Below are 15,729 nucleotides of genomic sequence, written 5' to 3'. Positions count from 1 at the left end.
AACAGAGGGGAAAAGTGAAAATACCAGTATTCTAGGTCTTCTCAGTCAGCTAGTGAAAGTATTTATTTTAACTATGGAGCTCAGTCCTCACAGTAGCTTGCATGGATGCAGAGAGAGAACTATTTGGGATGCTGTTTCCAACAATGTTCATATTACTGCATCCTATTTTATTCTTAGGGACTCCAATGATAAGGCAGAGAAATCAAAACCTTTTTTTTTAACTTTCACAAAAGATCCTTCAAAAATCCTAAAGTGTGTGCATTTGAATTAGTTTTATCTGCCTTGGTATTAAACTGAATATGTGGATAATTTATGATTAAATGATGCTTTAATTATCTGTGAGATAATACTGTTGTATTGTCTCCAAAACCGTATCACACTTTTGGTTGATTTTGGAACTGTGTGTGAGTAAAATGAAAGCAGATAAAAATTTAATCATGAATGAGGTGTGCCAGGCTTAATTCTTCTTTTTCTTGCATTTTCTTTGTGAATAGGTACTGAATATAATCTAGACTTCTCTTGTAAATTATTCGCAGATAAAAATTAACTTGTTATCCACAAGATCCTGTTATTGTTCCAGAAAAAGAAGTTAGTATATTTATATGGCAGTGCTAATAAAAAATTACTTGATTTAATCTAGATATTTTAGATGCATGGATTTGTGTTACATGTTTTAGCCTCTCACTTGCAACAGTTACCTTTCTTCTCCCATACAGGTAGTCAAAGCAAGGCTACTTACCAAACCTTCTGGAAAGAATCACAAGAAGAAAAGTTCAGCTCTAGCTGGAGTAATAGTCTGTCTTTAACATTCTCTAGCCGAGGCCATCAACTGTAAAGTGCTTAGCAACATTTTTCAATTTATTGACCATAAAAATCTTCCTTCTCTGGGGGAAACTTGAGCAATGATGGAAACAGTGGTCTGCAGACCAAATAGAGAACCGTCTTGGGTGAATTTGCAGTGGGTTAACCACAAGAACCACACCATTCAGTGAAATAAAATCTAAAATTTATTTAAGCAGTCTGGCTATAACAGGTCCTTGCCCTCGTGTTCCAGCTGTGGCTGGTGCCATGGACTTAGAGGAACAGAATGCTCAGTCTGACTCATCAGTGTGCCCAAACACTGGCTGGTGGCCTGTCACTTACCTGTAGCTCTTCACCCTTTTTTTGACAGTCCTGGATATTTTTGGGTGCCCCTTGCTAGGACTGTTGTTTTCACTATTGCTTTTGAAGTAAAACATTTTCCATAAGCCAACAGTAGCCTCTTGAGCTACGCAAGTCTTGGGACAATCTCCTTGACAATCCCCATGCCAAAAGCTGATTAGTAGTCATTATTTGGGTCCCTATCACCTTATGGCATCCATCCTACTCCAACTATGGTACAAAACCTTAATTTTTTTGGTCAGCAATTGGTTCATCCTGTGATAAGACGATGTAAATAAAAATTAGATGTGTTATGATGCTTCACCTGTGAGCTTCTAATGTAGAGTTAAGTGAAATCATTGCTATCTCATTGCTTTCTCCTGCCTGGGTCTATCACTGTCTATGAATGCACAGATAAGCCAGTAAGCAGTTTTCAAAATGTTTGTATGAATTAGTAAGGCTATTCTTACAAGATAACAAATGAAGCTCTGTAGTCATGTGCTCTAATCTTTAGGCACATATTTCATCCCTTTCCAGAAATCGCACTATTACTTTTGCATCATGTGCATCACAGACCTCATTAAGATCATGCCTTTAATATTTGATTATTGTTAAAACAAGTAAGACATATTTCCATAACAAATAAGGGCTACAGATTTTATCAGCATAACATTATCTAAGTATCCCACTTTATAATGTACTTAAAGACTGTTTGTATTACTTGTTCCTTAGGCCAACAGTAGTTGCACTGCTTTTGTATTTGTGAGAGCCAGACACTAGGATTTTTTCCAGTCATCATCAAAATGTTGGTCTGCTACAGCTCAGAAAGAATTCAGACTCACAGAAACAAGTAAATGGGGAGTTATCCTTCTTGGGGTTTATAGAATCATAGAATAGTTAGGGTTAGAAAGGACCTTAAGATCATCTAGTTCCAACCCCCCTGCCATGGGCAGGAACACCTCACACTAAACCATGCCACCCAAGGCTTTGTCCAACCTGGCCTTGAACACCACCAGGGATGGAGCATTCACAGATTCCTTGGGCAACCCATTCCAGTGCCTCATTACCCTCACAATAAAGAACTGCCTCCTTATATCCAGTCTAAACTTCCCCTGTTTAAGTTTGAACTTGTTACGTCTTGTCCTGTCACTACAGTCCCTAATAAAGTGTCACTCCCCAGCATGCTTCTAGGTCCCCTTCAGATACTGGAAGGCTGCTATGAGGTCTCCATGCAGCCTTCTCTTCTCCAGGCTGAACAGCCCTAACTTTCTAAGCCTGTGTTCATACGGAAGGTACTCCAGTCTTATTGACTGTAAGTCCTTATGATGTGATTGAACTAGTAGTCTAGTACTGTCAGCTTGTCACTGATCACATTTTGTGGTAACCTTGTCCAGAACTCTGAGTATCAAACACAAGCTTCCACTTGTTACTGCTTTGTGTTTCCTCAATGTATTAATCAAACTTGGAACTTTTTTGTTATATTTGTGTAACTCAGTATGCAAAATCTGCTTTAACTGCTTAACAACATTGTACAAGAAGTATTGGTATTTGTATTGTCGTCTTTTAAGATCCAGTAACTTATCTCAAATCTCTTTAGATACAAGCCTTGGATTGCTCTATATTTACTTGGAACCCACTTTTTTTTCCTCCTTCTGGAGTCTAAATATGGAGTTTTCTCATGGGAAAAAAGTAACCAGGACTTTGACATTTGGGTACATAAAAATAGATTATCTATGTCTTGGAGCCATTAATTCATCATGATTAATAGGGAATGTGCTAGAAATTACACACATACATCATGCATGTTTTCTTTGTGCATGCATGTAGCAACATAATCTACTCTTAGCATTTTAACTCCTGACTTCTGACCCATCCTAGGGTCAGAAACAGGTTTTTGTCCAGGTGAACGTTCATTAGTAGTGAAGACATTTGAATTAAACTATGCCCTCAGCAAGTTTGCCGATGACACTAAGCTCTGTGGTTCGGTTGATACACTGGAGGGAAGGCATGCCATCCAGAGGGACCTTGACACGCTTGTGGGCTGATGCCAACTTTATGAAGTTTAACCATGACAAGTTGTCCTGGGTTCAGCAGTAGCAGTCATTTTTCTCCTTCTTGGTAGCTGGTGCAGTGCTGTGTTTTGACTTTCAGCCTGAACAGAGCTGATAACACTGATGTTTTGGTCTGGCCAAGGACTTTGTGAGCCTCATGCTCTGCCAGGGAGGAGGGAAGCCGGGAGGAAGCAGAGACAGGACACCTGACCCAAACTGACCAAAAAGGTATTCCATACCACAGCACGTCATGCCCAGGATGTAACTGGGAGTTACCCAGAAGGGCTAGGAGGCTGCAGGGTTGGAGGAGGTATCAGTTGGTGCTTGGTCGGGCTGGGGGGGTGAGTTATTGGTCACCTGGTGATGAGGTGTTGTATTCTCTTCCCTTGTTGTTTCCTTTATCATTGCTGTTGGTGGTGGTGGCAGTAGTGATTTGTGTTATACCTTAGTTACTGAACTGTTCTTATCTCTACCCGTGGGGGTTGCATTCTTTGTGATTCTCCTCTCTGTCCCTCCGGGGGGGGGGGCTAAGGGGGTGGGTGAACAAGCTATCTGGCTGGGGTTAAACCACGACAGTTCTTTTTGGCGCCCAACGTGGGGCACGAGGGGTTGAGAAAGCGACAGATGTGTGCGGATTAATAGCCACTCATCACAATGCTGATTTATTGGCTCTCAGAGTTCTTCCTCTTGATCTCACAGTTTCAGAATGCAGTACATTACTTAGAGCCGGTATTTGCTGTGTTAGTGTTTATCAAGTGTGGGGCTTGCGCTAAGGTTCCTGTCTCACTGTACTTTATGGCAATGACTTGTAATACGGGCGGACTCAGCAGCAGGGCGGGACGGACGTGGCCGCGGACTGGTCCCTGGCCGTCCGGCTGCTCCTCACCGTCCCGGCCCTCACCCTCGCCTCTGTCTGCGTGAGGCCGCGGGGAGCCGAGGGGGAGAGGCCCCGGGAGCCGGCGGCTGCTGAAGCGGCCCGGGAGAGCGGCCCCGGGCACCAAACGGCGGCGGGAGCGGGGCCGGAGGCCGGCAGGGAGCGGCTGCTGGTGGAGGAGGTCGGGACGGTCGAGGAGCGGAAGGAGGCGGCTGCCGAGCAGCGGGAGAAGGCGGCGGAGGAGCCGAGCCCCGCGGAGGAGCCGAGCCCCGCGGCCGAGCCCAGCCCCGCGACGGCCGAGAGCATTCCCTGGAAGCCGCCCGCCGAGCCCCAGGAGGATGCAGGAGACCCCGCAGCATTTCCCAGCAAGGCAGAGGAGGAAGAGCTGGACTCAGGAAAAGAGAAGCTGGTGGTGGGAGAGCCGGCAAGCACGGCAGCTACACCAGCCCCAGTGACAAGCACAGCAGCATCGTTTGAGAGTTCTGAAGGTTTTGACTGGCCTTTGGGTACCCTTGGGACCTGCCTGCTGATTGTGATGGGGTTCAGCATGTTGGCACACATACAGACTGTGTTTCACCCCCTACCACTTTGTCTGATCCTGAAATTTAAGCAGAGTAGGGTTTGGGTCTTCTCTGGGGTTAGACAACAATATGGGGGGGCCAGGAGATTTCCCCCAAGGCTGGACAGCCATGAGTGGCAGGGCGTGTGGGACAGTATGGGCAAGTATCTAGTCCACTGGGCCCCTCCAGTGCTTTGGAAGCGTTGGAGATGGAAGGCAGCTGTATGGAGTCCCCAGCAACAAGCTGCAGAAACTGCTGAAGGGGACAGTGAATTATTTTGAGCCTGGTGGGCCCATGGCACTTCAGGCCATCAGAGCAGAGATGCAACATAGAGATGGACTCATGATCGAGGGGTGGACTTAGCAATGGATACTATTGCCCAGGTTATTCATGTGTGTGAACATTGCCCACAGCCTCTCCTGCTCTGGAAGACTGTTACAAGAGATGGAGCCTGACATCATGGACCAGATGGACTCAGCAACTTTATAGGGACTGGTCCATGCACTAAGATAAGAGTGCACTTAGATAAGAGTGATGGTATATTGGAAATGTATATTGAAAATGAGCATGACATGAATGGTATGGAATAAGGGGTGGATAATGTCCTGGGTTCAGCAGTAGCAGTCATTTTTCTCCTTCTTGGTAGCTGGTGCAGTGCTGTGTTTTGACTTTTGGGCTGGGAACAGAGCTGATAATGATATTTTGGTCTGGCCAAGGACTTTGTGAGCCTCATGCTCTGCCAGGGAGGAGGGGAAGCCGGGAGGAAGCAGAGATAGGACACCTGACCCAAACTGACCAAAAAGGTATTCCATACCACAGCACGTCATGCCCAGGATGTAACTGGGAATTACCCGGAAGGGCTAGGAGACTGCAGGGTTGGAGGAGGTATCAGTTGGTGCTTGGTCGGGCTGGGGCAGTGAGTTATCAGTTGCTTGGTGATGAGGTGTTGTGTTCTCTTCCCTTGTTGTTTCCTTTATCATTGCTGTTGGTGGTGGTAGCAGTGGTGATTTGTGTTATACCTTAGTTACTAAACTGTTCTTATCTCAACTCATGAGAGTTGCATTCTTTGCGATTCTCCTCTCTGTCCCTCCAGGAGTGGGGGGGTGGGTGGGTGGGTGGGAGGGTGGGTGAACAAGCTATCTGGCTGGGGTTAAACCACAACACAAGTGCAAGGTCCTACACCTGGGTCGGAGCAATCCCAGGCACAGCTACAGGCTGGGCAGAGAAGAGATTCAGAGCAACCCTGCGGAGAAGGACTTGGGGGTGTTGGTCAATGACAAAATGAACATGAGCTGGCTTCAGTGTGCGCTTGCAGCCCCGGAAAGCCAACTGTATCCTGGGCTGCATCAAAAGGAGTGTGACCAGCAGGTTGAAGGAGGTGATCCTGCCCCTTTACTCTGCTCTCGTGAGACCTCACTTGGAGTATTGTGTGCAGTTCTGGTGTCCTCAACATAAAAAGGACATGGATCTGTTGGAACAAGTCCAGAGAAGGGCCATGAGGATCATCAGGGGACTGGAGCACCTCCCATATGAAGCTAGGCTGAGAAAGTTGGGTCTGTTCAGCCTGGAGAAGAGAAGGCTGCATGGAGACCTCATAGCAGCCTTCCAGTATCTGAAGGGGGCCTATAGGGATGCTGCGGATGGACTCTTCATTAGGGACTGTAGTGATAGGACAAGGGGTAACGGGTTCAAACCCATATACCATATACCTCATAAAGACTGTATTTTTCTTCTGATAAGAAAATAAGAACTGGCAAACTTACTCTTAGAAGTCCCTCCACACATGGAAGGACTGATAGTTAATATTTGGTGTTTTGACAAGAATATAGTGAATTCAGTTCTATTCTAAGTAATAATTAAAAAAACCCTATGGCCAGTGTGAATAAAGAATGTACCTTTCAGCTTGATGTCTGAGATTTAGAAAACATCTAGTATTGTGATACTTGCTGTAAAATCTCAGTGGCTGCCAGGAGATCTTTTGTGCATCTTTAAGAAATTTTGCTTTAGAAATATTTAGAAAATAGAATTTTTTGCTTTTCTGCTCGTCCCTGCTTTAGTCCCCAGATCTAACACCATCTTGCTGATTAGGTGAACTTGGAAATTTTATACCTTGTGTGGTGGCTTGAACTTGGCTGGCTCCCAGGTGCCAACCAAGCCACTGTATCACTCCCCTTCCTCAAGAGCACGGGGAAAGAATAAGAGATAAAAAATATTATGGTCAGGAAAAAGACAGGGAGATCACTCACCATTTATCGTCACAGGCAAAACAGACTCAACTTGGGGAAAATTAATTTGTTGCCAGTTAAAACAAAGTAAGATAGTGAGAAACAAAGACAAGCAAATAACCAGCTCTTCCCCCCATCTGTTCCTTCTCCCCAGTTTCAACTTTAATGCTGATTCTTCTACCTTCTCCCCCCAAGTGGTGCAGGGGGATGGGGAATGGGCCTTTTGGTCAGTTTGTAATGCTTCACCTCTGCCACTCCTTTCCCCTCACAACCTTTCCCTGTTCCAGCATGGGGTCTGTTCCATGAGATATAGTCCTTCATGAACTTCTCCAACATGGGTCCTTTCTACAGGGTGCAGTCCTTTAGGAGCAGACTGCTTCAGTGTAAGTCCCCCATGGGCCACAGGTCCTACCAGAAAACCTGCTCCTGCGTAAGCTCCTCCCCAGATGCTGCAGCTACTGCCAGGGGCCTGCACTGGTGTGGGCTCTCCGTGGGGTGCAGCTTCCTTCAGGGCATCTCCACCTGCTCTGGTGTGGGGTTCTCCCTGGGCTGCAGGTGGGTGTCTGCTCCACCACAGATCTCCATGGGCTGCAGGGGCACAGCCTGCCTCACCATGGGCTGCATCATGGCCTGCAGCGGAATCTCTGCTCAAGTGGCTGGAGCAGCTCCTCCCCTCCTGCACTGACCTTGGCCTACAGGGATGTATCTCTCACACATTCTCCCTCATCTAAATATGTTATCCCAGAGGTGCTACTACCATCACTGATGGGCTCATCCTTGGCCAGCATTGGGCCTGTCTTGAAGCTGGCGAGAACCAGCTCTGTCAGGCATGGAGAAAGCTCCTGATGTCTTGTCACAGAGGTCACACCTGCAGTCTCCCCACTACCAAAACCTTGCCATAAGCCCAATACATCTTTCATCATATTAAAAGGAAGTGGAATACTGCAATTCCTTCTAAATGGTTATAAAGACCCATATCATTCTTCAGTGTTTGTTGTTTTAAGAAAGTGCTACTGCTTTGTCCTCCAAAATAGCATTTCTAATGAAGATAATATTTCCTGTTTTCACTGACAGTAGCATATACATCATATAAATAATGGTAAGACTGAAAATTATTTTTTTTATAGCTGAAAAGAATTGATTTTGCCACTTTGTCTCCTACATTAATGGTGGTATAATTATTTTTTTCATATCTCTTCTCACACATATATTTTTTTTCCAAGTTGAGTTAAATTTAACTTGAAATGGTTTATGTTTTGGAACCTTCCTTACCTAGACCTCCAGAAATCTTTGTTATACAGATCAGTGCTGTATGTAAGTTTTTTAATGGGTTTTTCTCTCTTTGAAGGATGCTTGTTTTTTCCATTTAGGCAGAAGCTGTTTAGAAGTCATAGAAAATGGAGTAAAGTCTTTCTCCTATTACTAAATTTCCTATTTTAATGCACAAAAAGACTGATATGTTAATAAGGCATAGGAAAATTTCCTGGGTTTTGTATAGTGTAAGTCAGCAGTACATGTGGAAATGTGGAAAACTGGGAAAATGTACAGGAGACAATGTATGCTAATCTTCTTTATACAAAATATTTCCTCCAATTTATCCACTTTAATAAATGCAGTATAAGTAAATACTCAATGCAGGATAACACCACTTCTCTTATGGAAAGATTTTACAACAGTGATTTCAATAATGAACCTGAATGTCCTACACGTTACATACCACTATTCTTCTGTTTCCTAGTTGCTAATGCTTTGCTGAGAGAGATAAAGCTGAAATTTGCACTGTCATTTTTATACATTTCATTTAAAAGCACAAATAGCTTATTTGCTTGTCACAGGGCAAAAACCAAAGAAACTCATTTCCACTGCTTGTTACTTTTAAAAATGGAAAAGGACTTTCCTTTATGACAGCAAATCTGACATGACTGCGCCTTCATCATAGCACCACATAATTACAGACTGTTGTAGGATACTACTGGGAGCAGTGTGGATCTGTCTTTACTCTCCCTCAATCAGGTATTTATACACACTGAAGAGATTCCCTTGAGCCTTCTCTTCTCCAGGCTGAGCAGGCCCAGCTCTCTCAGCCTTTCCTCATATGACAGGTTCTCCAAGCCCTTAATCACCTTTGTGGCCCTTTGCTGTAGTCTCTCCAGTATGTCGTGTCTCTTGTACTGGAGAGCACAGCACTGGACACAGTGCTCCAGATGTGTCTCTGCTGCTGATCAGTTAGGAAGGATCATTTCCCTCAACCTGCTGTAAGGCTCTTTGTAATGTAGCTCAGTTGGTCCCTTTGCCACGAGGGCACACTGCTGTCTCATGGTCACCTTGGCACACACAGAACCCCCAGGTCTTTTTCTTCCAAGCTGTTTTCCAGCTGATCAGCCCTGGTGCCTGGGGTTGTTCTTCCCCAGGTGAGGACTTAGCGTTTCCCTGTGTTGAACTTCAGTGAGGTTCCTGTCGGCACATTTATCCAGCTTTTTGTCATCCCTCTGAATGGCAGCACACCCATCTCATCTATCTATCACTCCTCATAGTTGTGGATCATCTGCAAATGTGCTGGGGCTGCACTGTTGTGTTTGTTCTGCAGTCAAAATTTGTGCAGCACAGGCCAGAGGGCTGTGCTGGTCATGCATGTATGTGGTTGTGCCATATACAATGGTTGAGCAGTCAGGACCACTACAGAAGTCCCTACTTTCACAAAGTAAGTTATATTTTAAAATTGAGTAAGGATGTGTTGATACCTCTGAACTTCAAAATGCTTTTATTTTTCTCTATATAAGGGATAATAGTATAAATCAAGTTCCAAATGGGAAACCCCAGGGAAGCTCCTTGAACTCCTTGTTAAGTCCGCAAGCAATTTGTTAAGTAAATAAACTATAAGTGTTCTGAAAGCATTCACACAAGTACAAGGTGATTTGTAAAGTTAAAGACTGCTAGTAAATTGGTATCACAGAGCTGGTAAAACACAACGTGTATGACCAACTTCAGTATTAACTGCTGTGACATGAATGCAATTACTATATTTTACATTTCAAAAGCAAAAGAGAAAGAACCAGGCAGAGAAAGCAGCTAAAATGAAGTGAATGAAATATAGTTAGAGCTCTATTATTGCATTTTAGTTTTTTTCCTGGCTTTTAAAATTGCAGCAATTGGGGCTCCTTCTTTGCCCTCTCATAACAAAATATTGGAAGTAAAATTATAGCTATTAATGAAAAACAGTGGATATTAACATAGAGTGGATAGTTAATGGTATATCCAGGAAATAAGGAGTAGAATGCAAAAGTAATAGTGCAATGAACACTTTCCTATATCAGAAACAGTGTGGGCTGAAGGTGCACCCTAATTATGCAAAGTACATTCCATTAGTTGTTTCTTCTCTATAAAGGCATACCAGTGTGTATATCTGTCTGTGTAAAATCAGTTTATCTTACGGTGAGACCCTATTATCAGGCCTTCTTGTACTGTGAGGTTCCCCCTTAATTCTGTTCTGTGAATTTTTATCTAAAATCTGTTGTATGTACAAGATGTTTTTCTTTGCTGCATAGAAATTATTCCTATCGTGTACTCTGTCTCCATCATTTCAGTCATGCAGAAGCAAGAGGTCTGTGGGTGGGACATTAATGCATTGGTTTTTGTACTGCACACTGCAAGTAAATTACATTAAGTTGTTATGTATTCTGCATAGGGTTCTCTATTGTGCTCCCTAACCCAAATTGTAAGGACAAGAAGACCACTGTTAACTGTCCAAACACTTCTCTGTATCTGAGGTGGATATAGTGAACATTTCTCTCTTTTCTCTTCCCTTTATTCTGTACGTAACACATAAGCAAACAATTGGTTTTCCCTTTAATTTCTGTAGTACTTTTAATAATATGTCTCCTTCTGGGAGATTTTCAGTTTTCAATACTATATGCTAAGAGTAAAAAGAAAATTTGAATTAAAGATAGGGAATTTGGTCTTTATTTTTTAAACAAACCTGGTATTAACTGTTAAGATTCCATCTTGTGGATTTAATACATTTCCCTGTTGATGCCCTCATGTACTTGCATGTTACAGCCAAAATAAGTAAATTCACTTAATTCGCATGTTCCTTGTCTCCTAAGTTTATGAAGGTTATGATGAGTTTTGATTTGAAGAAGTCCTCATTAGACTTTTGTGTTTTAATTTTGGTTTAGGATGGCTGACTATTTTTGTCCTTCCTTGTATGCTGGTTAAGCTGTTTCTTCCAAGAGCTATTTTACTGGCCGCATCTTCTGTGTTCCTCGTGTGGAGCAACAGAATCCTGTTGTTGTGTCTAAGTAGGATTTTTCTTAAAATTAAGTTGGTGGCAATGGCAATCAGGAAATATATGTTCTTGACACCACTTGACATTATGTTGAACCGTTTGCTTAAGCCTGGGCTTACTTTAAGTGTGCAGTCTTAACCTGGTGTAATATCTAAAGTCTTAATGATGTTAATTATTTATTGACATATTGTTATCTTTTCCTATGTTCTGCAATGAATTACAATTAAGGTGATGACATGCATTTTCAAACCTAATAAGTTTATGGCAAGAGGTTTTTGCTATTTGCTTCACCCTTTTGCATTTGTGCTTGGAACTGCTGTCTTGTAAGCGTACGGTCTTCTGGATAAGAGCACTGCCTGCTACTTCAGCTCTCACAGCTTCAACCTATCAGTACACTTCATCAGTCAAACTCATTCTTAATGTTTATTAGCTTATTACTGTTCCATTTTGCTTTACTGAATCAAACTTTCTTCCTTCATAAATCACTGAAAAACCCATATTTTTTTTAAGAGGGGTTTTGTCATACTTGTATGTGAAGTGACCATGTTGTAATCTGCGTACGTCTTTTGTGTTAGGTTTGCAACTATGCTGTCACTTTTTATTACGCTGGGTTTTGTAGTGTCATATTTGTGCAAATAATTTATTACTTTCATCTTTTCTTGTGACTGTGATCTTTCCAGGGCTTGTTAAGAGTTCTTCAATTGTTACTCTCTTTACTCTTTTTTTATCTGAGATAAAGAAAGCTTTTCAAGGTTTTGGGGAAAAGAGTTATTGAGCAGTGACATAAACTTGTTTAGTCATGTTTATAACATGTTGATTGTATAGCTTCTGAATTTCCCTGTTATTTCTCAAAATTAAGTAAAAAAAAAAAAAAGAAAGAAGGTGCTTGACAAACGTCTGTCTTCTCCTTTATGCAAGTTTTAGATCTTCTTGTTGGGAACACTATTACAATTGTAATCTATCGTAACCTCATGCAGAAGATAAACCATATAATGTTAATGGTGATTTCTTTGAATCCAAATGCTTCATCTCTCTTAATTATCCTTTAATTTCTTTGAAAAGTGCTTTTGTTTTCTATCGGCTTTCTATTATAGTGCAAAATTTATTTGTCTTATATTTTTAATCATGTTGCACATAAGTTACCATCACTTCCAGATGTTTAGAGGGACAGAGTTAAGGTTCTTTCAAGTGTCTAGAGCATTATTGCTTTTCTTGAGAGTACTGATAATTTTGGGGTGAATGCATGGGAAGAGTGCTCTCTCAACTGTAAGCCTGATGTGAACCACAACTTTCACTAGCGCTCTACTATTTTGATTTTGAAAATGTGTGTCCATTTTCCTTCTGTTCATATTTATCTCTCTTGACAGAAGTCTCTCATTGCTGGCCTTAATATTCGAGGGAATTTTGTCAGACCAAGTTTGTAGGAAATTATAGAATTAACCTTTGATCTCAGCTTTGTGTCATCTCTTACCGTATAGCATTGTATAATTACTGTTTTTATGTAGTGTGTTTAAAACCTGGCTCAGAGCAAGTGCTGTTAATTGACATTTCATATATCAGCAATTTTTTTTTGCTTTAGAAGTCATAATTAATGCTACTTGCTTTGAGTATTAATCCTCTGGCCTCCTTGAATATTTTATGACTCTTTTTATTCTTAAACTGCTTTTTGTCTGCTTCTGGCCATTGGCATGTGCTTATTACAGTGATTTCAAATTACATTCATCAAATGCTTTTAGCACAGAACTGTATTGTTGCTGTTATGGTTGCTGTTCCAGAAATCTATTTTCACAGTTTGTTACACCTTAAGAAAGAGGTTTTTGGAGTCCTGGAATTCCAATTAGCAGTGCTTGCCAAGAAGAGTAGTTTGCCTGGTATGCATTGTTTTTAAGGCATAATTTTCTATATTTCTGTAACTTCTATTTTTTTTTTTTTTTACGAATGACCTGTAGCACAACTCCAACCTGAATAACCAATGCATTATTTTTAATTTTACCTTAAGATCAAATCAGCCCTATCTATAAGATAGAACTCCTATAGGCAAAAATTAGAAGTGTCATTAGGATTCTCACCAGAGTACATCCAGAGAAAAAATGCACTATCTCAGTTTTAAATATTTTTAAAATATCCTGGTGATTTTTTCTTTGATTTTTCTACTTGTTACTGTCTTGTAATGATATTTATGTTTTAAGTCTTAAACTCAAACTGATCTTCAAAATCAGTGCCAGTGCAGCTACACTGCCTTTTCAGCTTCCCAGTCCTGCTGCCAGCTAAGTACCCACTTGTTATGTAGCTCAACTGCTCTAACTGTCATATTGTTATCTGCTGAGTAGTGTGGTTATTTCTTCTTTGCTTCACACATGTCTTCTAAATTCTCAGAATTGACAATTGCTGTTATTCCTACAACACAGGGAAAAAAGAATAAAAAACCTCTGGTCTGACACAGCGTGAGCAACTATTTCTTTAAATATCCTGCTCCTCTAATTCCACATACTGCATTAGGAATCTTAGATATGTCCTGGATTGAGCTCTAGGAAAAAGAGGCCTAAAGTGGAACAACTTAAATTCATGAGTTTCATTGGATTTCCCCCTTCTTTATGTTTGGGTGGAAGCAAAGTCATACCCTGGCATTTTGAAAGTAATGCAAAATGGGAGTTCAATAAAGGATCTTTCCTTTTGTCCACCAGTGTTTATAACACCCCTGTTTCCCAAGTATTTTCCATTTTGCTTGTTCATGTCTCAGATTAGACAACCCCAATGGGGAAGCAGAAATAAAAACGTCAACATTTTAAAAGACTGAGTCCTTATGAGATACATAGGTTTATATTTTGTGGTGCTAAAATGTTCAGACTGGTCAGGTAGTTTTATAACTTGCTCCTTGGGGACAAATAAATCAATAAGAGAGCACTTATAAAAGCACTTCGAAGTAGGTAAGATCATAAAAAGTGGATAGCTAGTTTTAGCATTTATTTTACGATAAACTTTTAATGTTTTCTGTTCATTTAAGTTATTTTGAAAAAATACCCCTTTCATTCATCTTGCTTAGTTTAGTTTAGTTTAGTGACTTGATCATATGAAAAAATGGAAATAAGAACTCCCTATTTAACAATTTTTAAGAAGAAATATTGCTCAAAAAGACTAAGCCTGAAACATTTGCATGTGCACTCAAACAAATAGAAATAAAAGAAGATAACCTTGTGAGGAAAAACTTTGCAATCTGCAGCAATTAGATGGGTTAATCACTTCTGATCTAGGGACATCTTCTGACATGATTAATTGGACTGGGTGTTAGCAATGCTAGAAAATGCACCATGAATAAAGTATATACATTTTGAGTGGTGTTGACTTAGGCTGTTTACCATTTTAATCCATTAGTAGTTGGTTTTTCTAATTATCTTGTGCATAATATTAAATACTCTAATTACTAGCTTTAATAGCTGAGCTTCACTTCATAAAGTTTAACATATGCAGCATCTAGTGTCTGTAATATCTTGAAGACTTAATTGTATGCATCTAGAGAAGTGGATATTGTATTTAAATATGAACAGGGTAATAGTAAACCTGGGTGCATTCCAAACAGATATTGTTGCTTATGAAAGTGTAGGACAGTTGTGGTGTGAGGAGCCACAATTTGATGAGTTGTAATCCTGTTTCTTCTAGGTAGGCTCCTCAAATCTACCCATGACATGAGAGTTTTGAAAAGATTTTCTGTGCCATGTCTTATCTTTCTAACCGTTTCATACTGGACTACAGAAGACAAATCTGATGTTTCAGTTGAAGTCTTCATGACGAAGTAAATTAAAAAGATGGCTTTCACCACAGATTCTTGTAGAGATCCAAGGTCCTCATCAGTTTACAAGTTTTGAAAGCTCTGTTTAAGTAGTGGCTGACCTGAATCCTTTTCTATGTTAAGGAAAATCTGATGCCCTTGAAGAAACAAATTTTAGTAGCAAAATTATCAAGACATAGGCAATATTCTGTAAGTCAGATTTCTTGCACAGTAGTCATAGAATCATAGAATCATAGAATAGTTAGGGTTGGAAAGGACCTTAAGATCATCTAGTTCCAACCCTCCAACTTATCAACCGAACCACACAGCTTGGTGTCATTGGCAAACTCGTTGAGGGTGCACTCAATCCCACTGTCCATGTCAGTGACAAAGATGTTGAGCAAGACTGTTCCCAACACCGATCCCTGAGGGACACCACTCCTTTCTGGTCTCCAACTGGACACTGAGCCATTGACCACAACTCTTTGCGTGTGGCCATCCAGCCAGTTCTTTATCCACCTATCAAATTGATGTATCTCCAAGTTAGAGACAAGGATGTCATGCAGGACAGGATTGAACGCTTTACACAAGTCCAGGTAGATGACATCAACTGCTCTACCCCTGTCCACCAGTTCTGTAGTCCCATTGTAGAAGGCCACCAAATTGGCCAGGAAGGATTTCCCCTTAGTGAAGCCATGCTGATTGTCACCCAGTGCCTTGTTGTTTTTCATGTGCCTTAGCATGCCTTCCAAGAGAATCTGCTCCAAGGTTTTGCCTGGCACAGAGGTGAGACTGAGTGGTATGTAATTCCCTGGGTCGTCCATTTTC

The sequence above is a fragment of the Neopsephotus bourkii genome, unplaced genomic scaffold (assembly GCF_033783945.1).
Source record: "Neopsephotus bourkii isolate Nb327-2 ecotype Australia unplaced genomic scaffold, CSIRO-AGI_Nbou_v1 NB_1638, whole genome shotgun sequence".
Lineage (NCBI taxonomy): Eukaryota > Metazoa > Chordata > Aves > Psittaciformes > Psittacidae > Neopsephotus > Neopsephotus bourkii.
Note: the sequence above shows the minus strand (reverse complement) of the source record.